Here is a 27894-nt window from a genome sequence, read left to right on the forward strand (position 1 = left end):
GTCCTGGGATCGAGCCTTGTGGCACGCTCTGCACTCAGCATGGAGTCTGCTTGAGGATTCTCTCTCCCTCTCCTTCTGTCCCTTCCCCTGTTCATGTGCTCTCTCTCTCAAATAAATAAATCTCTTTAAAAAATGTAGCTTCCCACTTGAGTTCAAACAATCAATTGGCTGAGCACAGGATGGGGGCTACCTGATAGCAGGTTCCTGTTCAAAATCCCTGGGGTTTCAGTAACCCATAAACTGACTCCTAAAGGTGGGGCGCAGCAGCTAAAAGAACTAGAGCGCGCTGAGCCGGCATTCACGCAGGTGTGCAGTATGGTGGTGGTGCTGCTAGAGCCACCGGGATGCTGGGATGAGGGACCAAGTTGGTCAGGATGATGGGTTGTTGGAGGTGAGGAACGCTTGAGCCACAGAAGGGAACACAGACGGATGTAGTCCCACTCGCCCACTCTTGGAGGGAAGGGACTACCTCCTACTGCGTACATTCCCAGCATCTACTGTAGCCCCTGGCAGAAGAGAAGGTGCTGGTCACATGTGTCAAAAGAATGAATATGTGAATGATTAGAGGGTTCAGGAGGCTTTCTTTGAAGGTTGAAAAGGTTTGCACAGGAAAGAGGGAACCAGGGCCCAACTGTGCTAGGGGCCCAGGGTCTCTTTAGTACCCTGAACCCCCTTTCCTGTGAGCCCACCCACAAACCTATACATGGCAGTCCATTCCTAGGATCCCAACCATAAGTGATTTGCATATCCTATAGTGGAAGGAGACATCCGCGCCTGAGTCCAAATTCTTCCCCTCACTTGTGTGAATCTGGACAAACGAACTTCTCTGCCCCTCGTTTCCTAACTGCCAAACAGAAGCAAAACACTGCCTCCTTCACAGGCTTGTTGTGAGGGTTAAAATAAATGGCAGATGTACAGAACCCAGCACCTAATAAGGGCTCCAAAAAAATTGTGTAGAACGAACGAATTTGCCCTGAACATGTCTCCTGCACCCACTGGTTTCCCACTGATAACAAATAACCCTCTGCCCACTAAGTTCTGTTCTCCAGGGGCAGAGCCTCCTCTCCTCGAGGAGACCTCCTAACATCACTCAGCCACGATTTTCCTTGTCTCTTCTGGTTCTGCACCCTGTTCCCCGATTTCCCTGGGGAACCACCTGTAGGAATGGGCACCTGCAGTGCTGGGAGCTGGACCGGGCAGTGGGGAGTTGGCAACAGAAGCCTCACTGGGGACTCTGGAGACCCAAACTCTGGCCCTGGCTGCTAGAGCACTGGGCACTTCCAGGCCTCAAGGAAGGTTCTCCAGACTGTCCCTCACATGTGGCGATTCTCTGTAATCTTCTGGCTCCATGGCATTCTCAGTAACTACAAGATAAAGACAGCTCTTTGGCAGAGAGGATACCGATGTGGCAGCCATTTTTACCTTCCAAAGAAGACTCAGGGGCTTGGAGACAATGACATGCTGCCCCCTCCCATCATATTTGTCTAAATATTTCCTTCACTGGTGAGGAGACCTGGTTCTTTAACTCCTTCAGGATGCGCTGATGGCCATGGCAGAAAGATGCCCTTTGAGGCTCCTTGAACCTCTTGCTTGTTTTCTCAGAAGTAGAAGTGCCCTAGTGCCCTAGCTGGGGGCGGGGGTCTCTAAACCCCTGGGGGACCTGGGAGGGAAGCTCCATTCCCTCTCTTGTCCTTATCTTCTCCATCTGTAAAATGAAAGGATGTGGGGGTAGAGGAGCTCTGAGGTCCCTACCAGCAACAACGGCACAATTATCTATTTTAGTGTGTCCATAGCCCCAATAATTGTGACTGGAATATCAAAACAAGATCTAGGGTTAGTAAACAAAGCTTATCAAATGGAACCCTCCCACAATTATTCTTCCAATCTCAGTCAAGAGACCCACATAATCTGGTTTCTCAATTTGCAATTTCCTTGAATTCCTGCTGTTGATTAGTTCGGGTAGCCAGTTAATGGAGTCTGGCACACCAAACCCATTCATTTTGTTTTCTTAGAGGCAGGCTCCCATCTTAGAAATCAGAACCAGGAGGTAATGGCTTTTGATGGATTGTCAACAGGAGAGTCGGGAGTTCTCACACAATGTCCTCACTGCCTGGGATCCCACAAGGACAATGACATTGAGAATGAGGATGAAGAAGGATGGGGTAGGGGTGCCCAGCCATCATGGGGCTTGAGTAGAACAGACGTCTGGTGAGACAAAGCAGGTAGCGACAGAGCCCATAGGCAAGCCAACTAAGATCTGGGGTGTCCAGTGGCGTCCATTACAGGAGAGCAGAGGGGTCAATAAGAGGCCCTCATAATTGGGCACTGAGGGGCCAGAACCAGAGAGGTAGCAGAAATCCTAATTCCAGGTACCAAGTTAACTTGCTGCCGTAGAGAGCTACCAGATGTCAGATGCAGGAGCAAAGGCTCAAGACCCAGCTGGCTCAGAGTACATGCACCCATTCAACGATATTTACTGAGGACCTACTATATGCCAACTACTGTTCTAGGCACCATGGATGCAGGCATGAAAGGAGACAGAAGAGCCTTGCCCGGGGCGCCTGGGTGGCACAGCGGTTAAGCGTCTGCCTTCAGCTCAGGGCGTGATCCCAGTGTTCTGGGATCGAGTCCCACATCGGGCTCCTCCGCTATGAGCCTGCTTCTTCCTCTCCCACTCCCCCTGCTTGTGTTCCCTCTCTCGCTGGCTGTCTCTCTGTCAAATAAATAAATAAAATCTTAAAAAAAAAAGAAGAGCCTTGCCCCCATGGAACTAATTCCCGTGGAGGATTTCAAGTAACAATCACATCACACAATGTCCTGTAGAGATCGACAAGAACCATTAAAAAGCAGCACAGAGAAAAGGAATGCAGAGTGGTGAGAGCTGCTGTTTAGATAGGGCGGTCAGGGAAGGCTTCACCGAGGAGGTGACAGGGAGCAAAGATTGAATGAAGCAAGGAGTGAGCCATGTGCATACCAAATCCCTTTCACCAAAAGCTGCCCTTGTCACCGGGTGACAGAGCAGCTAGGATAGCATTCAAGCTGTGAGTGCTATAGAAAACCCAGCTAATCACGGCCTGAGCAGACAGCATTAATTTAACTCACTGAATAAGGGATGGGGTAGGCAGCCCCAGGGCTGGAACAGAGGGTTCAAGGGCTCTTGGGGCCCAGGCTCCTCCTCTCTTTCTGCTCCATCATCCTCAGCATGTGGTTTTCGTCCTCAAGGTCATGAGGCAGCTGCTCACTTCCAGGCACAGAGTGCAAGTTCAAGACATGAGGGGGGAAGAGGAACAGGCAAAAAGACCTAAAAGGACATCAGCCGATTCTGTCCCCATTCGCCCCAGCCAACAACTTCTGCTGTGTCCTAATGGCCAGAACTGGGTCACATGGCCACCTCTGCACCAGTCACTGGGAGGGAGAAGGCGGTTGTAGGTGGGTCCCAGGCCCACCCATCAGCACCATCCACCCTGGGTCTCTTTCTTAGGCCCTCTCTTCATGGAGGGCAGCTCTGCGATGATACTTACCCTGAGTCACCTGAGAAGCCCATCTCTCCTCTGATGAGTAACAGCCCTGTAGGGAATCAGGAAAACCCAGCACCAGTTCTAGCCCGGCCACAAACTTGCTGTGTGACCTTGGGCCAGTTGCTTCTAGTCTCTGAGTTTTGCTGCAGTAACCATGAGACCGCTCTCTGCATTAATGGTCTAAAGTCCCAAGGGCCACTCTCATCTCTGCCACCATAAATTCTACCACATAGAGCCTCTGAAATCCAGCTGTGTCCTAGAGGGACACACAGAACATTTTTCCATTTTACCAAAAGAGACACAAGCTCTAAGAGGCAAACCCAGCCGACAGGGCCAGGACTACGGTGAGGTGACTGAGGCATTTGCCTACTGGCATACAAGGAGGTGCCAAAAAAATGGAGTCAGCAAGATACACAATATTTTAATGCAACATTTTTTAAATCGAAGTTAATCCCCAAAAAATCCATGTTGAACAAAATATCAACTTTTTAAATAAAGACAAGATCACTATTACTGATTTTTCCTTTTGCTTCAGACTCCAGTATGGCTCAGCATGGTGTGGCCTTATTACTGACCCTGGTTTATTTAACATGTTGACATTTCATTTATCATCAACTTTTTGCATTGATTTCGGCTGTCAGAAATCTGTTCTGTTAAACTATTATTTGATTACTGAGTACTTTGCCACCCCCTTAAATCTTGCACCCAATGCAAATCCCTCCCCGGCCTCTCACCCTGCCTTTGCCAGCTTTAGGGAGCCTGAAGGAAGCCTGTTGCTGGACGGGGGCCAGTCTGCCCGGCCAGGCATTCACCCTGTCTGGGGACTTCGGGGTCACACAGTGGGCATGTGCAATGTTTAGCACTTTGCCACGAGGTGTTTGGATTAAAGGCGCTGGTATTTCTTTAATAAGAAAAACAGGCTGTAGCCATTAAAAATTTAGTCCCACAAATAGCTCCTAGGAGCTCCTCTCTGAGGTGCTGTATTTATTTAATCATAGTAAATTTGGGCCAAATCCTCTCCCGGGGCTTCCAGCACCTGCTTCTATACCCTTGAGGAATGTGTCACTAGGACCATGCTATTCGCACAAAAATCCCTCTGCCTTTGGCTCCCCTGGCCCGCTAGCACACAGGGAGATAAAACACCTTAGCCTCATTACTCAGATGGCTAATTGCGAACTGATTTAATTAAAGTATACAGATATTTCCCCAAGTTAGTTACATTTCATATCACTCCATTAGGAGTAATTGGCTGGAATCAGAAGCTGCAGAAAGGGAGGCTGGCCAGGTGGGTGGGGAGCAGGGAGCCCCCTGGTCTGCGGAAGGCTTGCTGCTTATGGGGGTGGTCCGAAGGCGTGCCCGGAGGGACAGGGTCACTGAGACGCACCTCCATGCAGCAGCCTACTGGGGCCGTACCTGGGTCATTTTAAGAACAGGCAGCAGATTGCTCACTGCCTGGGCCAGGAACCTGGGTTTCAAGCTCATTCCATACTTAGGAGTTCTGTGACCTGAAACAGTCACCTCACTTAGTTGAGCCTCGGCTTCTTCCCTATAAAATGGGAATAATAGTAATGCTTGGTACCAGGTTAAACGGTACAGGCTCGGAAAGTCTTTAGCACGGTACCTGGACATAGTTCATGCTTAATAAATAACAGGATTATTATTTGGGGCCAGCAGTGTGGTTACGGAGTGAAGCAGTATAGACAGGAGAACAAGCACCTGTCTCGGAATCAGAAACCTTGGGGTATGGTCTCAGGTATGTCCCTCATTTCCTGTGCAATCTTGGGCAGGTTGCTTCTTTCCCTGGGCCTTAGTTTACTCTTCTGGCAAGTTAAGGAAAGGAGGTAGGGACTAGACCCTTTCTCCCCCTCTTCCTTATTAGCACGGCCCTGATTGGGGCAGCAATGATCAGCTACAACACCCATGTTTCCCAACCTCCCTTATAGATAGGGCCGGCCCCATGAATTCTGGTCAATGAAGTGAAAGCCAAAGTTGTCCCCTTCTTGGGTGGGGTTCCCAAGAAGTTTCCTTTAAAAGGGGCCAACTCAGATGGCCAGCACCCCTTCTACCCTCCCCTTTTCCTTCTTTCTCCCACCTAGAATGTGATCCTGATGGTTGGAGCTCAGGTAGCTATCTTGTGACCAAGAGGTAACCTTGAGGGTGGAAGCCCCTTGCAGAGCCACCTGGCCAAGCAGAAAGATAGAAGATGCCAGAGACTCTGATCATATCTTAGAGTTGCTGCCCCAGCCATGACCATCCTGGATTTCACAGTACCTAAGAGAAAAACAGACCTGATCTTTTATGTTTTGTTTTGGTTTTTTATTTATTTATTTGACAGAGAGAGAGACAGCCAGCGAGAGAGGGAACACAAGCAGGGGGAGTGGGAGAGGAAGAACCAGGCTCCCAGCAGAGGAGCCTGATGTGGGGCTCGATCCCAGAACGCTGGGATCACGCCCTGAGCCGAAGGCAGATGCTTAACGACTGCGCCACCCAGGTGCCCCGTGTTTCTGTTTTTTTGTTAAGCCTTAGCCTTTTTTGGGTCTTGATGACTTGCTGCCAAATGCTATCCCTAACTGATACAGGGTTTCTTGCTCTATCTGAATATTAAAGCTTGATTTCTGAGCTAATCAGAAGTGCCTGCCCATCCTCTTTCTGGGCCAGGAGGGATCCCTCAGCCCACAGCAATGTCACTTCACCCCAACCCCAACTCCAACCCCAATCTGCTCACCTACTGTAGGACCCTTACTACACAGCCAAGATCCCCACATTCCTAGCCTATACATCTCAAAATTTGAGGAGATAAGAAGTAGCCTCTTCTGACAGAGAGAACAGGTCCCTAATCTATAGATTTTCAAGTCCCTATAGAGCCAGTCCATTTGCTCACTGCCATGGCAGGAGTAGCCAGCCTGGGGACAGCTGACAGCTCTGGGGTACCGGAAACGGCAAGGATTCACTGCTGAAATAACTGGTTTTAAGCCCTGTTCTGTCCCTTCCTGATTGTGTGACTGCTGGAGACTGAATGTGTCCCCCACCCCAAATTCATATGTCGAAAACTAATGCCCCATGTGTGGGGATTAGGAGGGGGAGACTTTGGGAAGTGATTAGGTCATGCGAGTGGGGCCTTGGTGAATGGGATTAGTGCCCTCATGAAAGAGGCCCAAGAGAGCTCCCTTGCCGCCTATGCCCCATGAGGTTATAGTGAAAAGACGGCCGTCTATGAGGAAGCAGATCTCACTAGACACCGAATCTGCCAGCGCCTTCAGCTTGGACTTCTCAGCCTCCAAAACTGTAATAAGTGAATTTGCATTGTTTCTAAACCTAGGGTATTTTGTAATAGCTGTACCACAGCCTGAAAGGACTAAGACAGTGACCTTTGGAAAGTCTCTAAGTCTTTCTGGACCTTGGTTTTCTCCTCTATAAAATGGGCCTAATAATAACGCGCCATTCCGTAGGGGATGGGATGAAGAAGGGAAATGCGTGCGAGCGGCACTGTAAATCACACAGTAACAGTACGCTCATTGGGACTTACCATTGTCAGAGGCCATTTTTCGAGCCAACCCACAAGTCTTTCCTGAGCCGACCCCATAGGCATGGTGAGAGGAATCCCCAAAAACGTACAGGCTACTGTCCTCCATTTTACAGAAGAGAAAAATGGAAGTTCAGAGAGGTTAAGTAACTTGTGTAAGACCACAGAGCTAAAGAGCGGAGGTGCTGGGATTTAAGTCCAGCTGTCTGCGTCCAAACACTTCCACAGTCTCCCTACATAGAGGTGAGGAGCTGTGGCCAAATCCAGCCACACCCGATTTTAAAGATAAATTCTCCACCACAGACACACTCATTTGTGTATGTCTCGTCTCTGCCTGCACTCCAGTGGCAGAGTTGAAGAGTTGTGTGGCTCACAAAACTCAAAATATTTCCTACCTGGGCCTTTTCAGACAAAGTTCCCTGAAGGCTAATCCATAGGGTCCTGTTTGCCCATCGTCTGGCCACCAGTGAACACCTCTTCTGGGCCTGACGTTGCGGGTCCTGGTGATGGAGAGACATGTCCCAGGTGAGCCTGGTTACTCCCCAGGTCACCAGTGAGGCTGGCCCCACTTCGCAGATGAGACCTCCCCAGGTGCCTGGCAGATCTGTGAGAGAAATGGACCAAAATCCCAACTGGCACCTCGCTCTGTCCCACACCCACCTCCTGGGAGCTCCAGGAGCTCTGCAGGGTCCAGGAGAGGGCCCCAGGACCCACATCAGGACACAGCGAGGAGAAACAGATAGAGGATGTGGAGGGAATCCGTCTCCCTCTCTTGGTGTCTCTTTCCATCCCCTCTACCAATTCCCACTTGTCAGAAAGTCAGGGCAAGGAGGCGTGCCTGGGTGGCTCCATCTGTTAAGCCACTGCCTTTGGCTCAGGTCATGGTCCTGGGGTCCTGGGATTGAGTCCCACATCGGGCTCCTTGCTCAGTGGGGAGCCTGTTTCTCCCTCTGCCTGCTGCTCCCTCCACTCGTGTTCTCTCTCTCTCTCTCTCTCTCTCTCGTTTGGTCACTCTTCTCTCAAATAAGTAAAATGTTTAAAAAACAAAAAAGCAAGTCAGGGCAAATTGCACCCCCTCTCCGCCCTCCCTCCATCCACAGAAGTCACCTCCACTCAACAGACAGGCCGGGTGCTGGCCCTGTGCTCTGCACGGACACCGAATCCTCCAGCCTCTGCCCTTCCTCGGCCTCCCAACCTGCTGGCCCTTCCAGATGGGGTCAGAGTACCAGGCCGTCCACCTTGCTCACCACACAACCCCCCAGAGCCCTTCCTGGCCCTTCTGCCCCCCCACCCCTGACCTCACTGGTGTGTTTACTTAAGGCTGAATTCTATATCTGGAAGTTCATTAATTTTTTTGTGGGTGCCAAAATGCGGATCATTTGTGCTTATCCTCAACTAAATAAGTCAGGTCATAAGAGGTAATGCCATGGGTAGTGGAATGTAAACAAACACATTCTACCTCAATAAACATGCTAATTTCCAGCTATAATATTCACAAGTAAAAGATCCATCACGCCGACCCTATTTGGCAAAGGCAGCGGGCCTCATCCGTCAACGAGGGAGGCTCCCGCCAGTTCTCTGCGGGAGGGAAATAGTACAACTTAACTTGCTTGATGACGCCCTCGGGGGGAAACATGAGCCTCATAAATGAGTCTGGAAATGTGATAAAAGGATAATCTTGCATAAATGAGCCTATATCATCATTACCTGCACCGACCAAGGCCAGGCGCAGGCTTTGAGTGATGGAGTCACATTTCATATAAATTAAGGCCGAGGAGCTGAAGCACCAGACCAGCGGGAGCCCTCTGTCCTTGCTGTGTCCCACTGCCCACCCTCGCCCGAGGCTGCCACACGGGAGGCACAGAGGGCCAAGCAGGGCTTCCACTGCTGGCTGGGGCTGGGGTGTTAGGGTGGGAAGGGCAAGGACTACCCAGGCCCTCCCTGAACACGAGTCTACCCTTGACAAGTGGTGACATCAGAGCGGGCCTTGGAACTTCCCCCCACCTCACAGAAAAATTAAGGAATCTATTATTTTATTCGCTCAATTTAGTGGACACCTATTAAAGGCCAAGGCAATGAGATACACATGGAAAATCAAGATAAGGTGAAGCCCTCGCTTATAAGAATTCACCGTGGGCTCAGTGACGCCAAGCAAGTCCTCCCAGCCTGCTTGGTCAGCGGTCGAGTGTGGAGGGCGCTCAGAGGATGGAAGGACCCAGGGCCTGGGCAGGGCAGGGAAGGTCAGGGTCACGGTGCATGAAGGACGGCGGGACACTCTCGGTGAGTGCGGAGCCGGGGCCGCCCCCTCCTTGCTGCCCCTCCCCAGGGCCCTCGGGGACACTGGCTCTGGTTCACCCGAGCTGTGCAGCTTCTGCTGAGCTCCTCTGCTCCACCCGTGAGGCCTTTTAGCAAAAGACAGAAAGGCGGGAGACAAATCCATAGAACACATGCACCATCTTGGAAAAGATCCGGGAGAGATCTTGACACTCCTCCCTGAGCCTCCCTTGGCCTCTCCCCCTGCGACGTGGTCCTCTCCACACGTGGCTGAGGCACCCATCCCGCTGCTGGGAGTGTTGGCAGCCACAGCTCACAAGCACCCTCTTCCACAGAGAATTGTCTTTGGCCAAAGAGGAGCCACCTCACCTGGGAGGTTATCCCTGCCTGTCCCTCTGACGTCAGACAAGCTGACTCAGGGGTACAGAGCCCGGCCCCCATGACTGACAGCCTGGTCAGGGCTCAGGCTCTGAGGTGAGATCCCCCTCCGATCCATCAGGCTGAGACTGGACTCCTGCTCACCCCTGGACTCACCCCTGAGGAACAGCGTGTGTCCAACTCTCTGTCTCAGGCTCTGCTTCAGGTAGCCCAGCCCGGGGGCTCCATCTTCCCATCAGAGCGGCCTTGGACACAGCCCACCACAAGGCAGTGAAGGAGGGGCGCTACTCCGGTTATGTCGAACGTGCTGGGGAGCTCAGAGAGGGAGAAGCTAACTATGCCTCAGGAGGTCAGGGAGGGCACCTTGGAGAAGGGGCACCCAGCTTCTCTGGGCTTGGTCCTGCATTGTCTGGGTGGGTGAGGCGGGAAGGGGCTTCTAGGCAGAGGGAACTGCATGCCCTTTCATTTCCAAAGCATGTCCGTGGATCACTTCACAGCAAATAGGGGCAAGCCTGTCACAGCGAGAGGGCCTGCTTTAGAAGCCCCCAAAACCGCCCCCAGGGTGAAAGGTGGCCAGGCCCAGGGAACGCTTATTGCAGGAATGGGGGGATATGTACAACCGAGTGAGTAAAATCGTTCTGAATGTTCCTCCAGTGGACAGTAATTTCTCCATCCTGACATTTTCCCTGTGGTGCCTGCTCCCTCGCTAGACCGGAAAATCCTTTACAACATGGCCTGGGGCTGGGTACCAAGAGCGTCTCCATGAGGCCTAGCTCTGCTTTTTGCACAGAGTGGACGCTCAGGAAATATTTAGTCCATGGCCTTGAACTGTTGACCTGAGAGGAGAAGGGGATCATCAAGAGCAGAGGGTGTTTAGATGTATAAAGACCTTCATTCATTCATTCATTCATGCATGCATGCATGCATTCATTCACCAAACAACTTGGTGATGAGATAGTAAAATCAGTGAATCAGATAAGGAAGAGGGGAAATTACTGTGTCCCTACAGCGTGCAGAAATTGTACTAGGTGCTTTCATATGCTGCACTTAAATTTCACGATAACCTGGAATTATTATGGCCCATTTTACAGACGGTGAGCCAAGTGGGAGCAGATGTGTAATTGACATCTAGGTGTACCCAGGTCCAGCACCCGTGGTCTTTCCCTCCTCTCTCCCTCCCGTCATCCCCGTGGGAGGATATTCTAAAATCAAAGTTGCAGAGGTCTAGAACGGGTTAACCAGATCTTTTCTAAGGGAGAAGATCTGGAAGACCTCTGGGTATCTCTTTCAGCAGAGAATCATCCGACTCAGGCCACCCGGGTCCACGGAGCCCCGATGGACAGCAGGTCCCACCCACCCCACCTCCCAGGCCAAGGCCAGCTCTCCTGATGTGCATGCAAAGACCCAGAAAGTCATGCTTCCAGGGATAGTATGATTCAGAACCGGCTTTAGGGTTAATTCTTTTGAAGGGAAAAAAGAAAGGTATAAACACTGTTGAAAAACTGAGCTGACAAGCTTAGGGGAAACCCGAGCCACAGAAGTCTTAGTCAAAAGCGCTGGCTGAGAAATCGCTGGGCCCTGCCAAGCCCAGGGAAGGGAAGCTTGCACATTCCCGGGCTGCGTGTTTCAAATACTTTCCGAGGTTTCGCCAGTGGAGGGCCAGGAGAGAGCTATCTGTCATTACCAACTTGGGTCTGCAAAACAGCTTGGCTGGCAGGGAGCGGTGAAATCGCAGGAGGCAGGAGGCGGAAAACCTGACTCATGAGCTTCAGGGACAGGGGAATGTGCAGGAGGGAGGGGGTGAGAGGCAACGGACCGCAGACCTGAAGGGCAGGCGCGGATCCTTTGACTCATAATGCATTCTCACCGGCTAACCACCGTGACTGCCCCTTCCCGGTAGGGTGAGAGCCTCGTGCAGTTTCCCAAATGTTCTCCATCAGCGCAAACATTATGGAGGACCTACTAGGTGCCAGGCATCGTGCTGAATATCCAACACCACCCCCGTGGAAGTTAGCAGAGAGGGCACAATATGCCCGCTTTCCAAACGAGTAAACTGAGAGCCAAAAAGGCCAAGACATTGCCCCCATGCCACAGAGCAGATGGCTAAAAACATCAGTTCATCCTTGGTGTGCTGAGAGCCCACTCAGTGTGGGGCGCTGGGTCAAGGACGGGTGCAAAGATGGAGGTGGAGGCCTTTTCGGTGAAGGGCTCAAAGTCTTCTAGATATGAACTATTTGGTGTTTTTTTCAAGATACATTTATATCTGCTACTGAAGTTTTCTTATTAAACCATGTGTGGGAGGAGAGGCCACGACAATTTGGAGACCTGACAACATGGAGGGGCAGGGGGAGGGGAAAGTGATGGCAGAAAGAGCCCCGGGAGACGAGCCAAGAGTCCTGGCTTCTCGGTTCAGCCTGCTGCTAACATGCTATGTGACCGGTCCCTTTGCCTCTTGATTTCTGAAGAGGACACTATCCATGCCTGGCCAACCTCCCTTTTGGAAGTACTGTTCCCTACACACCTTTGGCTTCAGGCCAATGGCCTCTTATTGCCAGCTTCCGTCACTCAGCCTGAAGACCTTCTCCGGCAGCAGGAGGATGCTGCGTGCAAGGTGGGGCAGGCCAGAAACGGGGGAGCTCATGCCCCCGGGAACAGCCCTCAACAAAAGAGTGACAGGAGTTGGGGGGTGAAGACTGGTTTCCTGTCCCCTGGAACAGGACAACTCTGAAGGTGTGTGTTCGCAGCCTCGCAGGACTCCCCAGTGGCACGGAGCCCCAGCTGCCCCCCAGGGTACTCTGCTCATCAAACACCCTGTGTTCTATCCCTTCCTTCCACCTCGCACATCCCTACGGTGCTTCCTGAGACCACCTCCTAAATAAACGACTTGCACTCAAATCCTGTTTCTGGCTCTGCTCCTGGCAGGAGTGAAACTAAAACACATTCCGCAATTGTAAAGGAGGAATCAGGCCCAGAAGAGTTGTAGCCATCATCTGCAACAACCCCATTATGGTGTAGAAGGAGTGACTGAGGTCTCCAAGGAGGAGCTGCTGTCCCACTGGGTGTGACTTTTGCCACCTCTTCCCCAGATCTCAAGAAAGCAGCCTGCTGAGCCTCACTGGCCCCACCTCCAGCCAGGAGGAAGGCCTAAGAGGTGAGGCCCAGGGTCGGAGAGAGCACAGAGGTGTGGGCACCAATGCAGGGGTTCTCCCAGGCACATAAACCCCTGTTGACCCATACCCACAGCCTATGCTGCTCCTTGGGGTGCCCTGAGGGGAGGGACCCCATGGAGAGAACCAGAGAGGGGGTGGGCAGTAGCAGGGCCGGAGGGCCATGGCCCCCTCGCTGGGCTCCCCCTCCTGGCTGCCGCCCACCTTCCCAGCCCCTCTTCCCCTGCCTCCACTTTGTCCCATGCACCCAGATGAAATCACAGGAGACACCATCTGCTCTCCTGCCTTCAGCCTTCACGCATTCCCTTCAACTAGAATGTGCTTCCCTCCCTCCCCACCAGCAGACTCCTCCTCTTCAAAGCAGATCAGCCTTCTCCAATTCTATGCAGCCTTCTCGAACATCTGCCCTGTTCTGGCCATCAGGAGTCCCCTGCTCATTCCCTTCCATGGGGTCTGGGATGCCTTCCAGCACCACAACCGGGATGTGGTCTACGGGGAACCACTGTTGATGAGTCTGTGTTATGTCTTCCCAAAGGTCTCTGAGGGCGGGACTCAGGCTCATTTTCTTTTTATCCTCAGATCCTGGCTCTGACAGCTCTAAAAATGCTTGCCGAGTAAACAGGAGTAGGAAAAACACTCAAAGCTTGTTGAGACCCCAGAATCATTGTCATCCCCCCCCCCAACAGGGAGCCTGATGGAGAGACCAAAGGGCAGGAAGTTGGGACCACAGATTGGAGCCTCAGAGAGTCAATTATGCCACTACTGCATAGATCCAGAGGCTTCCATTCATAGCTAGAGATACACAGTGAAGTGGCCCTGTGACAAGTCCCTTCTTGGGACAATTCTGTATCAGTGCAGTGGTTTTCAAAGCTTTTCTAGCTGTGGAATTCAAACAAAATCCTCCCTAGAAGTTGCCCTGGGTGAAGTGGGGGGCATGTGTTATCCTTATCCTTGAGGCAAACCACTCCTGAAAGCGCCCTGGGGCTCCACCGAGCTAATTAGAAGCCACTGGCCACCTGGGGAGAGCTGGGCTCCACTCTGCTACTCCCAGGCTATGCGACCCTGAGCCAGTCACTGCACCAGGCCTCCATTTTCCAGGCCTCCATTTTTCTCATCCCCATGATGGAGAAGACAGTGTCTTCCTCACCGGGCTGCTGAAAGGCTCGAAGCTGATAACCAGGGCAGCTTTGCATGTTATGGTCACACATAAAATTTGTTGTCGGGGGCCCAGAAGGACATGGGAAATCTTATGTCATTTTGAAACAGGGGCTCTTGGCGGTACTCGGCCCTGGTCTGCAGAATAGACACATGGCTGTGAGACTCGTGGTTCCCTTTTTTCTTGGGGCTTCAGGCCCCCGCGTGCTCACGGGGTGCCTCTTTGCCCCAGACCTCATTACCCAGCCAGCTGGGGCCCTCACACATGCATTGTTTCTCGTCCCTGGATGTGGAGCTGGAACACGTGAGCATGGAAAACTCCTCCCCTCGCTGCTTCACCAGCCAAACCCCAGTCCCAGCCCGGGATGTGGACCCCTAAAGGGAAATGGAGGCAGAGTGTTCTGGCTCCAGGAATCAGCTAATGGAACCTTGTTAATTACTATGTAAATTACTTTAATAGCCTGGATCCCCCCCAGACAATTGTTTAGGGGCTTGAGACTCTAGACTGGGGAGACGGGGTCTCAGGTGAGGGGAAGGAGCAGCCTTTCTTTGGCCCAAAGAGCTCCCACGTATGGTTTCCCATGGGGTGGGAGTAGAGGCACAGATGGGGAACCGGAGGGGAGGATGACCTCATGTCTGACCATGGTCCATGAGGATCCTGAGAATGACACTGACATGCAGGAATCAAGTCCATCCTTGAAGATTGGCACTAAAAAGGCTCCCAGATGATCTCTGATCCACCCTCACACCCTCTCTGCACCCAGGGAGAACAGAAGCCCAGAGCAGGTGAATGACTTGTCCAAAGGCAAACCGCAAGGTGTGGCCAGCAGGGGTGAGAATGCCAGTCTCCCGTCTCCAGCCCAGGGCTTCTCAGACTGGAACCTGTGGATGAGCTGCACCTGGGGTCTTGCCTGACATATCATATAGTGAGACTTTCCCAATTTAAAGAGGGGGGGGGAAATAAAGTTAAGGGAGGCATTTTCTTGATTTTAAGTTCTAAATGTAGTTTGTTTGTTTGTTTGTTTTAAGATACACTATTCTACAGACATGATAGGTAGTTACACTTTCTTCCCTAAATGTGCTCTTGTACCATGGAATGAAGTATGACGAAATGTCACAGCATTCTATGAAGGGCACCATGACTTTAAGATTCTCTGACCTGAAGAGAACCCTCATTCCTGAAGCACTTCTTTTCATCTCGATTTCCCAGATAAGGGAAAAGACACCGAGAGATGCTAGGGACTAATGCTGGACGCGCGCTCTTTCCACCGTGCCGTTTGTTAGGAGTATGTGTAAACCAAATGGCGGGAGGGCTAGGAAGGGAAGCGGGAAAGAATGCGCACACTGCAACTATGGGCCCTATTTGACAGGCTCCCTGACCTCTCTCCTGGCTGCCTGCGGGCACATGGCTCCCTTTCGCAGCACGGGCTGAGTTTCAGACGGTAGGTCTGCTGGCTAGACGAAGGCTGGGCTGGAGTATTTTTATCATAACACGGTGGCTCTGTGGCCACTTGCTACCTGTGCGACCTGGGGCATGTGGCATCATCTCTCTGAGTTTCAATTTCTTCATCTGAAAAAGGAGAATAAAAAACTTGCCTCACAGGCTGGTTGTAAGCACAAAATGAGATGGTGTTACGTATCTGGTGTGGCACCTGGCACTCGCCTTCTCCCTCTTTGTCTCCATCTGTCTCTCCAAGATGTTGATGTAAATATTGTTAAATTAGGGTCAGGCCCGGGGCCTGGGGGTGTCACTAGGTAAATGCAGTAGGCCACCAAAGTTCCCCTGGCACCCGGTGGCTTCTTAGCGCCTCCAGTGCACTGTGTCCAACCCTCAGTGCCCAGCAAGGCCAAAAGCCCAAAGCCTCTCCCTCACGTGTCCTGCAGGCCCAGCTCTGCCCTATGCTTGGCACTGGCTGCCGGCTCCCCTCTGCCAATCTCCAATTCTCCTATCAGCACCCCCAACGCAAGAAGCCTTCCCACTGCCTCCAGAACCTGGTCTCCCTGGTTCTCAATGCCTCTGAGGACACAGGTGTTTCCTCTTTCCCTTCTCTCGATGGATGTCCCACTGCCACTGTAGCCTGGAGTTCTAGGTTCTGAGTATTTCCTGGAGTCTGCTAGAAGGAAAAGGTAGGACCATGAGCCTTGGTCCCTGCCCTCGGGAAGGGGGGGGATAATATTGTCCCCACCTCGTCCATGTGAGGGGAAATGCATGGGGGCTATGAAGCTCTTCCAGCAGCAGAGATTGTTAATGTTCGTGACGGGTGTAAAGGTACAAATATGGATGTTGGTGTATAGAATATGCCAGGCTCTCCTGGAGGTGTCTAATGACCCCCTGCTGGGGCTACCTTCTCCCCCTCCCTTCCTCATCTCAGAGGTCATTTCCTTGGAGAAACCCTTTTCCCTCCACTTCTCAGAGGGGACTGTCATGGCCTATTTGCCTGCCTGTCCCTGCACTGGGCTGAGTTCTAGGAAGGGAAGGGCCATGTTTCATTTATTTGGCTCTGAACTAGTTTAGGCTGTAAGAGAGTCCAACAAAAGCTATTTAATCAAAAAGGGGAATCTGCTGGAAGGCCATGGATGTGATTTAGGAGGGGCCCGAGGAGATGCAGCTGGCCTCAAGAAGGGCCAAAATCAGAAAGAGGTCACCCTCCACACTTCCCCCTACCCCTTTTTCCTTCTCCTCTCCATTAGGATTTTCTTAAGATTATTTATTTATTTGAGAGAGAGAGAGAGAAAAAAAAAACAAGCAGGGGGAGAGGCAGAGAGACAATCTCAAACAGACTCTCTGCTAAGCCCACCTGGGGCTCGATCTCACAACCCTGAGATCATGACTTGAGCCAAAATCAAGAGTCCGAGGCTTAACTGACTGAGCCACCCCGGCGCCCGTCCGTTAGGATTTTCTAATGAAAGTTATTTGCTCAGCCCCTAAGATGTTAGATATCCCATTACCCAAGTGAGAAACAGTCCACTGTGTACAATTTTAAAGTGGTCAAAAGCTGCTTGAATAAAATCCTAAGGCCCTCACCTTAAGCTCTACCCCACACAGAGGTTATGAACCGGTGGGAGTCAGAAGCTTAGGAGTTTGAGGATGAGGACTTTGGAGCTGGTCTATACGGTGTGTGTCCTTACCACCAAAACCAAGAAATGATAATGGCTGTTCACCTTAAATATCAAACTGCCAGTTAGTTTACCAGAAAACGACGGGTGTATACGGGAATATTAGAGAACTGCAATCTGAACAACCCCGCTGGAGCAAACCCAAAGGCACAGCTACAGAACAAAGCGGAGGAACACCCTTTTATAGAGGAAGGCACGCGGCTAGAAGGCTGTTGTAAACAGAAAGGCCATTGGAGTAGACTGGGAGTTGGAAGTATAGTGGCTTCTCATTGGCTGGGCAGAGACAGTCCTCATTGGCCGTGCTCTGGGGAGGCGGGGAAAGCCTGTCCGCCTCCTGCTGGGGTAGTAAAGTGATACCCACCTGCAGAGTCCCTGGCTTCCTGCTGGATTTTCAATTGGCAATGAGTGGTAGGGCTGTGAGCTCGGCTGCCCAACCTCCTGACTCCATTTTAGTGAGCTTCCCCTTAGGAATGTTCATGAAGCGACCACTGGTGGGGCGCTTAAGATGTGCCAGGCCCCCTGCTGAGCACTACACGTGGGTGATCGCGTTAAACCCTCCGAACAGACACCTGAGGGAGGTTATATTAAGTATCCCCCATTTTACAGATGAGAACACTGAGACATGGGAAGGTTAAGTTACTTGCCTAGGAAGTTTCCGAGTGCGGATTCAAACCGCTGCCCGACTCCCAAGCCGCGCGTTATACTGTGTCCTGTGCCAGTCCGTGGCTGTGGCACACGTCATTCCTGTGTGTGTTATGCACTGCTATGACAGTGTTGACGTAGGTGTGCACAAGTGCCTGGGTCCCCAGGGATGTTCCACGTGCATGCGTGTGTGCGGGCTGGTGCACTGCCCGCGCGGGAGACGGAAGAGGGAGGCGGCGTCACACTTCCGCACACTTCTGGGTCTGGCTCCTTCATCCCCCAGGCAGTGCTGGTGAAACTTCACCCAGCCGCTGCTCTTTGGTGACCATTTTTCTTAATGAAAAATTCAGTGAGCGGAGGAATGGCTGCTGAGCACTGGGGTGCCCGGCACGCTTGGCGGCTTTGGCAGATGGTGCCTCAGGGAGAGGGGCAGCGCCCACAGCTCTCACTGTTCCCGTGTCAGCGGGCTCTTGGGGTGAACCGCAGCCACGGCACAGGAAGCAGTAAGGGGCTCCAAAAGACCCCGGACACGGCAGCAGCTGCCTTCCTTTGGCCTTTGCCACCGGTCAGACAGGCTCACCCCAGTCTTGTTTCTACGCGCCTCCTCCATACTAACGCCAGAGCTGCCTTCTAAACGCCCACTCCGTCCTGATCACAGCCCTGCTCCACAAACCTTCATGGCTCCCTTCTACCCTAAACATAAAATCCCATGCCTGTGCCTCGCTTTCCTCCAGCGCCCAGGCGCAACCTGCCTTTACAGAAAATCCTTTGAGGTGGGCTCCAGGGCCGGCACTAGGTGAGGGGGGAGATGCCCTCACGCTGGGGGTCCCGCCTGCCCCACCTTCCCTGCATATGCTCGACCATCCTCAGCACAGCAGTGGGCATATCCACCAGCTCCTCAGAGCTGAACTAAAGTTGCTGCAGGAAATTCAACTCAGCTCCAGCAAAGGTTCTGAGCGCCAGCTCGGTGCTGTGCCCCTCCATCTCCCTCCGGTCACTCAGCCTCACAGCACTCCGTTTTGAAAGTACTTCACTGTCCCAGAGTCTGATGTGCTAAAGTCACAGAGCCAGCGAGTAGGAACAAGAGCAGTGACAACGACCATGGAGCGAGGACCTACTGTGTGGCAAGCCTCATAGTAGGGCCTCCATCTCTTACTTTGTTAAGTAAGTAACAACAGAGAGGCTTAGCCAACTGAACCACCCAGGCACCCCTGCTAATTCCCCTTTTTAATAAAAGAAAACCATCATGTGCACAACAGGTAGCAGGGGGGAGGATCTGCCTGGAATTTAGTAACAATTATCTTTATACCTGCCTTCAAATAGAATACTTGCCATAAATAATGGCTTCTTTAAAAAAGATTTTATTTATTTATTTGAGGGGGGGAGGGAGAGAGAGCACAAGCAGGGGTGAGAGGCAGAGGGAGAGGGAGAAGCAGACTCCCCACTGAGCAGAGAGCCCGACATGGGACTCGATCCCAGACCCTGGGATCACGACCTGAGCCGAAGGCAGATGCTTAACCAACTGAGCCACCCAGGCCCCCTTAAATAATGGCTCTTAATAGTTTTTAACTTTCAATAAAGTGATAGAAAGTTTCTTTTCAAATAGATTCAGTTAAGATGTGAATCAAGAAAAATGTTAAGTAAGTGTAAGAAAGGGGCGCCTGGGTGGCTCAGTCATTGGGTGTCTGCCTTCGGCTCAGGTCATGATCCCAGGGTCCTGGGATCGAGCCCCGCATCAGGCTCCCTGCTCAGCAGGAAGCCTGCTTCTCCCTCTCCCACTCCCCCTGCCTGTGTTCCCTCTCTTGCTGCCTCTCTCTCTGTCAAATAAATAAATAAAATCTTTAAAAAAAATAATAAGCGTAAGAAAAATCCCAAAGGTGGCCTTTAGTGGTCTCTGAATGAAGCAAAAACCAAGAAGGTAATATGTGAATGTCTGATGTTTCGGGGGCAACATTCTGTTTCTTGATCTCAATGCCGAATACACAAATGTGTATTAAAATTTTAATGGTGTTTAAACCACAGGGGCTTAAACCAACAACAAATTTATTATTTTACAGTTCTGCAGGTGAGAAGTCCAAAACAGGTCAGTAGGGCTGTGTTCTTCCGGAGGCCAGAAGAGAATCTGTTTCCCAGTCTTTTCCGGCTTCCAGAGGCTGCCTGCACTCCTGGGCTTGTGGCCTCGTCTCCTATCTCCAGAGTCAAAACCAAATCTCACTCTCCTGCCTCCTCCTTTCCTTTATAAGGATGCCTGGGATTACACTGGGCCCACCTGGATAACGCAGGTTACATTCCCCATCTCAAAATCCTTAATCACATCTGCAAAGTCCCCGTTGTCATGAAAGGTAACATATTCACAGATTTTGTGATTAGAATGTGGATACCTATTGGGGTCTTTATTCCGCCCACTTCGCGTGTTAGTGTGAGCGCATCAAAGTATGTGCAGGGAGAGTGCCGGCGTGTGAATGCGCATGCCCAGAAGCATGTGTGTGCGTGGGGGGGGGTGTATAGAATGCACAGAGCTGGGCACTTGGTAACTACGGCTTCTCCATGCTCACAGCACCCTAGCACAGCCAAGCATGCAGCTGTCATCGCCACTGTCCCCTCGAAGCCTCTCTTTGCAGCCCAGCTGCAGCCAGTGAGGTGGCCTCTTACCTCCCAGCTGGGACCAAGGGAGAGGTGAGGGCTGGGGATCACATGATGGGGATGGGCAGTGCTGGCATGCCCAAGGCCCCTGTGAAGACACAGATGGCCTGGGTGGGGAAGATGGCCCCGTCCACCCTCCACAATCACCCCGCTCGATTGCTCTTTAAGGAGCTCCTCCTCCCACAAACCTAGGGCAGGGTCATCGTCTGTATTCCCACCGAGTATTTGGTCACATTTCTGGGCACCATCGCTGCTCCCAGCCTGGTTTGGCCGGGCTTGGGGGTTTACAAACTGCAAATCCATCTGCCTTCATAACGGCACCATTTATTTTCAAAACCGAGGTGCCCCTTGGAAATAGTTTGTTAGTAATTACAAAACACAATAGCAGCAAGCTACCATTGATGTGCTGCCTACCTTCCTCGTCAGGGTGCTAAACCCTTCACACACATTATACCCTTAAGCCTCACGCAGACCCCACTTGGGAGGCGTTTTACCGGTCAGGAATTCAAAGCTCACAAAGGTCAAGTGGCTTGCCCAAGATGCTGAACCAAGTGAACACGGGAGCTAGGATCTGGGTGCCGGCCCTAAAGGTCACCCATCCTGCCTTGCTTCCGGGAAGGGCATGCCTGGGGACCCATTCCTTCGCTTAGGCTTGGCTCTCCTGGAAGTTCTCCACCAAAACTCCCCGTGCCCTGGGGAGGGGAGGAAAAGTAGCCCCAGTCTGGAGCTGTGAACTCTTGCTGACAGGCGTCAGCCCCTTCAAGTCATGGGCCCAGGGCCTTGGAGAGGCAACCAGCCTGAGGGATTGGTCTCCAGCCATCTTTCAAGGATATGAACTAAATCTCAGGCTAGAGATTTTTACACCTAATTTCCCTTCCTCAAAAACAAATCAACATATAAAATATAATTGCCCAAAGTGTCTAAAACACTACACAGTCCAGACGCTCCCACAAAAACCTCAACAAGGAGGGTTATGTCAAAAAGACACAGGAGCCAACTGAAAGAGCCCCAAATGGGCAGAGCTGGGACAATTTAAGCAACAAAATAAAAAAGTATCGGATGATAACCCGAAGTATAAAATACATATCCATGAGTCCACGTGGCTATACATCAACGATCAAATGAATAAATAAATGAGGGAGACAAGACAAATCTGTGGCGCAGAAGAATTTCAAATAATTTACGCAGCAGCTCCGTACTCGGGGAGGAAGAGCACAAGACTCCGAGCCTTAAGTGCGGGTTGTGCATAGTGACTTCCTCCCAAACAGCATGGTTGAGAAATGGAGAGAAGGGTAGCTTACTGCGGACACAGCCGACAGACAGCACCTCAGCCACGGGACCAAGGCCAACATCAAGAGTGTACGTTGGTAAGTATGATGAGAAGGGCACTTTACTCCTGGGCCCTTCCTCCCCAGAACTCATAACCCCGGTCTAAGCATGAGAAAAACAGCAGACAAAGTCCCGGAGAGAGGCGTACCTGACCAGCGTTCCTCAAAACCGTCAAGGTCATCAAAAACAGGAAGTCGGCAAAACTGTCACCGCCAAGAGCCTGAGGTGACTTGTAGATGTAGTGTGACAGCCTGGATGAGATCCTGGAAAAGAAAAACGTAGGTAAAAATGAAGGAAATGTGAATGAAGTAGGGACTTTAGTTAATACGAACGCACCAATATTGGTTCATTAATGATAACGAATGTACCATACCAGTGTATGATGTCAGTAAGAGGGGGAGCGGGGTGAGACGGTACACGGAGGCTCTCTGTACTATCTTTGCAATTTTTCAGTCAATATAAAGCTATTCTAATATTAAAAATTTATTTTTAAATAACATTAAATTGTTATTTAATATATACACTAAATCGTTAGCAATTATCTGAGCATTAAAAGTAACAAAAAGAATAATAATTTAGGTATATATTCATGTATTTTAATCAATTTCTTGGCCACATCTGTTTCTAGTATCGTGTCACTGGTGCTTTTTTTTTTTTTAAAGAATATGTGTTTTTTTTAAAAAAAATATGGTCTCTTCCCCCCCTCAAAGAATTGCTATAATCATCTTCAAAGTTATAATTTATGATTAATAAGATGGGAATTGTTGATACGCTTTGTAAACTCTTCTCCGTAGATCACAATATTTTTTTAATCTAAATTTTAGTTAACATACAGTGCAATACTGGTTTCTGGAGTAGAATTCAGTGATTCATTACTTACGTACAATACCCAGTGCTCATCACAAGTGCCCTCCTTAATGCCCATCAGCCATCTAGCCCAGCCCCCACCCACCTCCCCTCCAGCAACCCTCAGTTTGTTCTCTGTCATTAAGAGTCACTTATGGCTGTTTCTCTCTCTCCCTTTTTTCTTTCCCCCTTTCCATATGTTCATCTGTTTTCTTTCTTACATTCCACATATGAGTGAGATCATATGGTATTTGTCTTTTTCTGACTGACTTATGTCACTGACCATAATACACTCTAGCTCCATTCGCATTGTTGCAAATGGCAAGATTTCATTCTTTCTGGTGGCTGCATAATATTCCATTGAGATACAGATATATCACATATAGACACCACATCTTCTTTATCTATTCATCAGTCGATGGACATTTGGGCTCTTTCCATAGTTTGGCTATTGTTGAAATCACAATATTTTTAATAAGAATGTAGTTTCCCTGCAGGGATGCCTGGGAAGCTCTGAGAAATTCTATCACAAGGAAGATATTCTCACTTATAATTTCTTCAGACAGGAATGGTTAACTGTTTCATAGTTAGTGTCCTTTTAGCCTCCATTTAGAATATCTTTCTTTAACAAATATCAGGAGGAGATAAAACTCACCACATAACTCGACTTTGTGACTCTTTTTAATATTTTGCCAATTATAGATGCTGCAAAATGCCAGCCTTCCGTCTTCCCTTCAATTCAAGCACAAAATATAAATTGGCCCAGTTAAAAATAGGAGCTCCATCAAAACATTCTTCCCACAAGTCAAAGAAAAACTATGGAATTTCTACATTAAATCTTGGCCAGCATTTGAGCTCCCATCAGCTAATTTATTCAGCGACTCCCTCATTTTTCAGAGATAAATGTAAATGTTTTCCAGTGTGAAATCACAGAGATTTGTTCAAAGCTTTGTCTATAATACCTAAAATTTGATGCAAGTTTTAAAAGTTACAGGTTTTGGGGGCACACTTGTGGAACATTGTGATTAAAGAATTTTAGTTTCTTGGGGCGCCTGGGTGGCACAGCGGTTAAGCGTCTGCCTTCGGCTCAGGGCGTGATCCTGGCGTTATGGGATCGAGCCCCACATCAGGCTCCTCCGCTGTGAGCCTGCTTCTTCCTCTCCCACTCCCCCTGCTTGTGTTCCCTCTCTCGCTGGCTGTCTCTGTCTCTGTCCCTGTCGAATAAATAAATAAAATCTTAAAAAAAAAAAAAGAATTTCTTTTGAACAAAATTTAGAGGACTCATTTACAAAATCCCACTGTAAACACTTAAAATGATTTACAAAGTAATTCTCCAAAGGCTCAAACATTTAAAAAATCTGCCTTGATAGCAGACAGCAAAAACAAACACAGAAACAAAACACATCGTGCTATGCATGGCAGTGCCATGCCAAATCACGCTGGATGACGGAGGCAAAAGGAAAAATCAATAATCCTGACCCTGTCTACTCAACATGTTGATATTTTGTTCACATGGATTTTTGCATTAATTTTTGATTTTGTATTAAAATAATTTATGCCTTGACTACTATATTTTTGGTGCCCCCCCCTTAAACTTTGCCCAGAGGTGGATGCCTTCCTCCCCCTCCCCCTAGTCCTGGCCCTGCTGCCATTTGAAATATGTTTTATATTAAGTATCATCTTTGCCACAAAACTACGGCAGTGTAATTACTCTTTATGCGTGTGTGTACATTACAAATAAGCACAATTTCTATTTCAATTGATCTACCATTGCCGCTTGTTTTATCTCTATTTTCAAATATGTGCACCAGCACCAATTCCAAGTTCATTTCTGCTCCATGAATTTCCTAATTGGATGTGAATATTGTTTTTACCATGCTGCTGTGTTGTACTGAAATTACGTGCATGTGTGCAAGCACAAATAACCCCATCTCCAACGCTGACCTTTGTAAACACATGCGCAAGACTGTTCACAACAACGTGAGATGTTTGGCTCCACCAGAATGAACTCACAACAACTTACATTGATTCCATTATTGAAATAAGCTGAATTTCTACAGGAAGCACTCGATGACCTTGATTTAAAACTGCTGAAGGCCAGTAGGTTTGGTTGCAGGGAGCAGAGGCTCAAATTGAGAACTTTGTGATGGGAATGGTTCCACCAGGAAAGATTCTGGGCCCCTGGTGGCATCAAGGACCGGCTGTATCAGCATCGGGTGGCCTGCCTCCATATTTCTTTTATTCAAAGGAAGGAAATGAAACTAATTTGTTTAAATTGCTGTTTGGGGAACGTCCCAGAGCATCATTCCTAATGGAGCAGCATCCAAATCTCTCCTTCCCCATTGAATCCAGTGCAGGGTAAGTTTGAAAGAGCCACCAGGAAGCACATATACAGTTCAGAGTGATGACCCCTAGTTCTCTCGGCCAATGGCAAGAAAACGCAGCCCTTACGTACAAAACACGGTTGTAGAAATCATAAGGCAGGAGGGTTCACGTCCCAACCCTGCAGGAACTCCTGCTCTGATGGGGCAAGGAGGGAAGGGACATTTATTAAGCATCTATTATAGGCGAGAGGCATCAGCTGTTAGGACTTATTTAATACCTGTGAAGAGGTGCTTGTTCCTTTTCATCCATTCGGAAACAGCTTTCCTAATCCATTTAGAAACTAAGAGACTATGGGGCGCCTGGGTGGCACAGCGGTTAAGCGTCTGCCTTCGGCTCAGGGCATGATCCCGGCGTTATGGGATCGAGCCCCACATCAGGCTCCTCCGCTGTAAGCCTGCTTCTTCCTCTCCCACTCCCCCTGCTTGTGTTCCCTCTCTCGCTGGCTGTCTCTATCTCTGTCGAATAAATAAATAAAATCTTAAAAAAAAAAAAAAAAACTAAGAGACTAGATCTCCCTTCTGTGAAATTTAAGAATAGGCAAAACTAACCAATGGTGACAGAAGTCCAAAGAATCGTGACCTCTGGGGGCAGGGGTGGTACTGACTGGGAAGAGGACACAGGAGACCTCCTAGGGTGCTGGGAACGTTCTAGATCTTGGATAGGGTGGCAGTTAAATTTGTAAAATGTCACTGAGCTGGACATATAAGATTGGAACATCATCATATGTACATTAAACCTCACTAAAAACAAAAAGAGGTCAGTATATAAAATTACGAGGCCAGTCTTCACAGGCCATATGCATGCAATGAATGGCTGCTCACCCGTCATTCTCCCACAGCGCGAGCAGACGGGGAGCTTTGTCAAAGCTGGGTTCTCACTGTCTCGGGGCTCAATGAGTTAGAGATTCAAACTAGTTTATATTTCAGAAGTAAATAGTAAGTAGTAAAAAAAAAAAAAAGGAGAGAGAGAGAGAGAAAGCAGCAAGAGAAAGAAAATCTCTCTCATAGCTTTGGTGCTTCCTTTGGAAATGACAGTGCTACGAGGAAGAATTTTATTCTTGTTCTAGGAGGTCTGGACAGCACTAAGCTCGAGCCTCAAAAACACTGACAAGGGGATGAGAGGGTGGGGATCAGATCCCCGGGACTCTGCTCCCTTCTGGTTCACGGGTCTGCATGCTCCCCATACGTGTTTCTGGGCCAGGGCATGATTTTACCTACTCCAACTGACGTCACATTCAATTCCTGTCATAGACATTCCTAAACGGGTGGGGAGCAGAAGGCTCGGACAGGGACCCAGAGGAGAGGAAAAGAGGATATCATAAACTGTTTTTAGAGACTGCATATCTGTCTGAGGTGAATTAAACAGTAACACGGAGCCAGAGCTGTTGAACCTTCTCTTCCGTGCCAGGCATTCAGCACCTTGATTTCATCTTACCTCACGCAGTCCTGTAAGTTAGCATTATTATTCCACTTTTACAAGAGAGGAGATTAAGGCTCAGAGAAGTTCAGTGATGTACCCAGAGCCACACAGCAAAGACCTGACTTGCCCACATTCCTCCTTGCCTGCTCCCCCCACCACTGAGTCATTCTCCCCAACACAGTCAGAATGATCTTTTTCATCCTGCCTCCCTGTTTCAAATGTTTCAATGTGTTCCCAATGCTATTACAGACAGACCACAACCTCACCCTGGGATCCAGCCCCTATCTCTGCCCCATCACTTGGCCACTTGCTTCTGCCACCCAGCCCCCAAAGATTTTTGCTTCCTCTTACCACAGCACTCTCAGCCTGTGCTGTCCCCTCTGCCCAGAATGTCCTAACCCCCCCCTTCCCCTGGGAGGCCCCTCATCGTTCCAGGCTCAGCCCATGTGTCATCTTTCCAGGGATGCCTTCCCTGAACTCTCACAGTCCCGTGCTCTATCCACGCTCAGAGAATCCTGCGTACTTTCCTCACATTGCTTACCGTAATTTGTGACTATACATTTGTGTGACTATTAGTTAAATGTCTCCCTCCCTCACTAGAACGTAAGCTCCCGGATCTGCTTGGCTCACCTATAACCACAGAGCCTACCAGTGAGCCTTGCACCTTGAGGGGTTTCCAAAATTTGCTGAGTGGCTGACAAGATAGATGATGAATGGGGCAGAGAAAGTATTCCAACCCAAATCCATCTGACCATAGCACCCTGCTCTCTCTACTCCATTTCACCAAGTCTGCAGTCCTAGGATGTTCATTAGGACCAAGTACAACCAACATGGCTAACCCTATGAGACATCTCAAAGACTTCCGGCCACCTGTCCAGGGAAAGGAAATAACTTGCCAAGGTCACACAACAGAGTGGCCCTGGAAAGACTCAAACCTGGGCTTCCTTATTACTAAAAAAAAATAATAGGGGTGTTCAGATTCCTCAGGAACGATTTGTGAATGTGGTATTTTGAGGCCTTGAATGTTCAGAACTATTCTTTTGCCTTTCTATTTATGTTCATCTGGACCTAAAAAATCCATGGTTCATACTTTTTTTCCTTGAGTTTCTTGAAAACGTTCCATTGTTGTCCTTCTTCATATGTTTCTCTAAAGAAGTCTGATGCCAAACGGATTTCCTTTCCATCGTAAGGAATTGGTCTTTTCAAATTCAAGGCCCAGTGTCCCTAAAGTCTGATGTCTTGGAGCTGAATGTTTCAGGTCTATTTCCCCAGGTGCAGAGCGCGCCCTCTGAACACAGGGATTGAGATCTTATTTTATTTCCAGAGACTGCTATTGTCTAATCATTTTAATTTTTGTTCTGTTTACTTGTCTTTTTTTTTCTTTCTTTCTTCGGGGGCTCTAATGATATACAAGTTGACACTTCTCTGCCTGCCTTCTCCAGACAGCAGTTTCTCTTTGGCATTATTAAATCTCTTCATTTCATCTCGGCATTCTTAG

General features: G+C 49.7%; 1 long non-coding RNA gene across 1 annotated transcript in view; it reads right to left on the bottom strand.

The window, feature by feature from the left end:
• The window catches only part of LOC148107599 (uncharacterized), a 58749-nt gene that overhangs the window by 22389 nt on the left and 8466 nt on the right, over positions 1 to 27894 (bottom strand). The window contains exon 2 of the long non-coding RNA XR_015722052.1: positions 21895 to 22009. This is a non-coding gene — a long non-coding RNA (uncharacterized LOC148107599). The remainder of the gene's footprint in view (positions 1 to 21894; positions 22010 to 27894) is intronic.

This window comes from Ursus americanus, chromosome 28, assembly GCF_024610735.1.
Source record: "Ursus americanus isolate L20-20 chromosome 28, mUrsAme1.1.p, whole genome shotgun sequence".
In the NCBI taxonomy this organism is placed as follows: Eukaryota; Metazoa; Chordata; class Mammalia; order Carnivora; family Ursidae; genus Ursus; species Ursus americanus.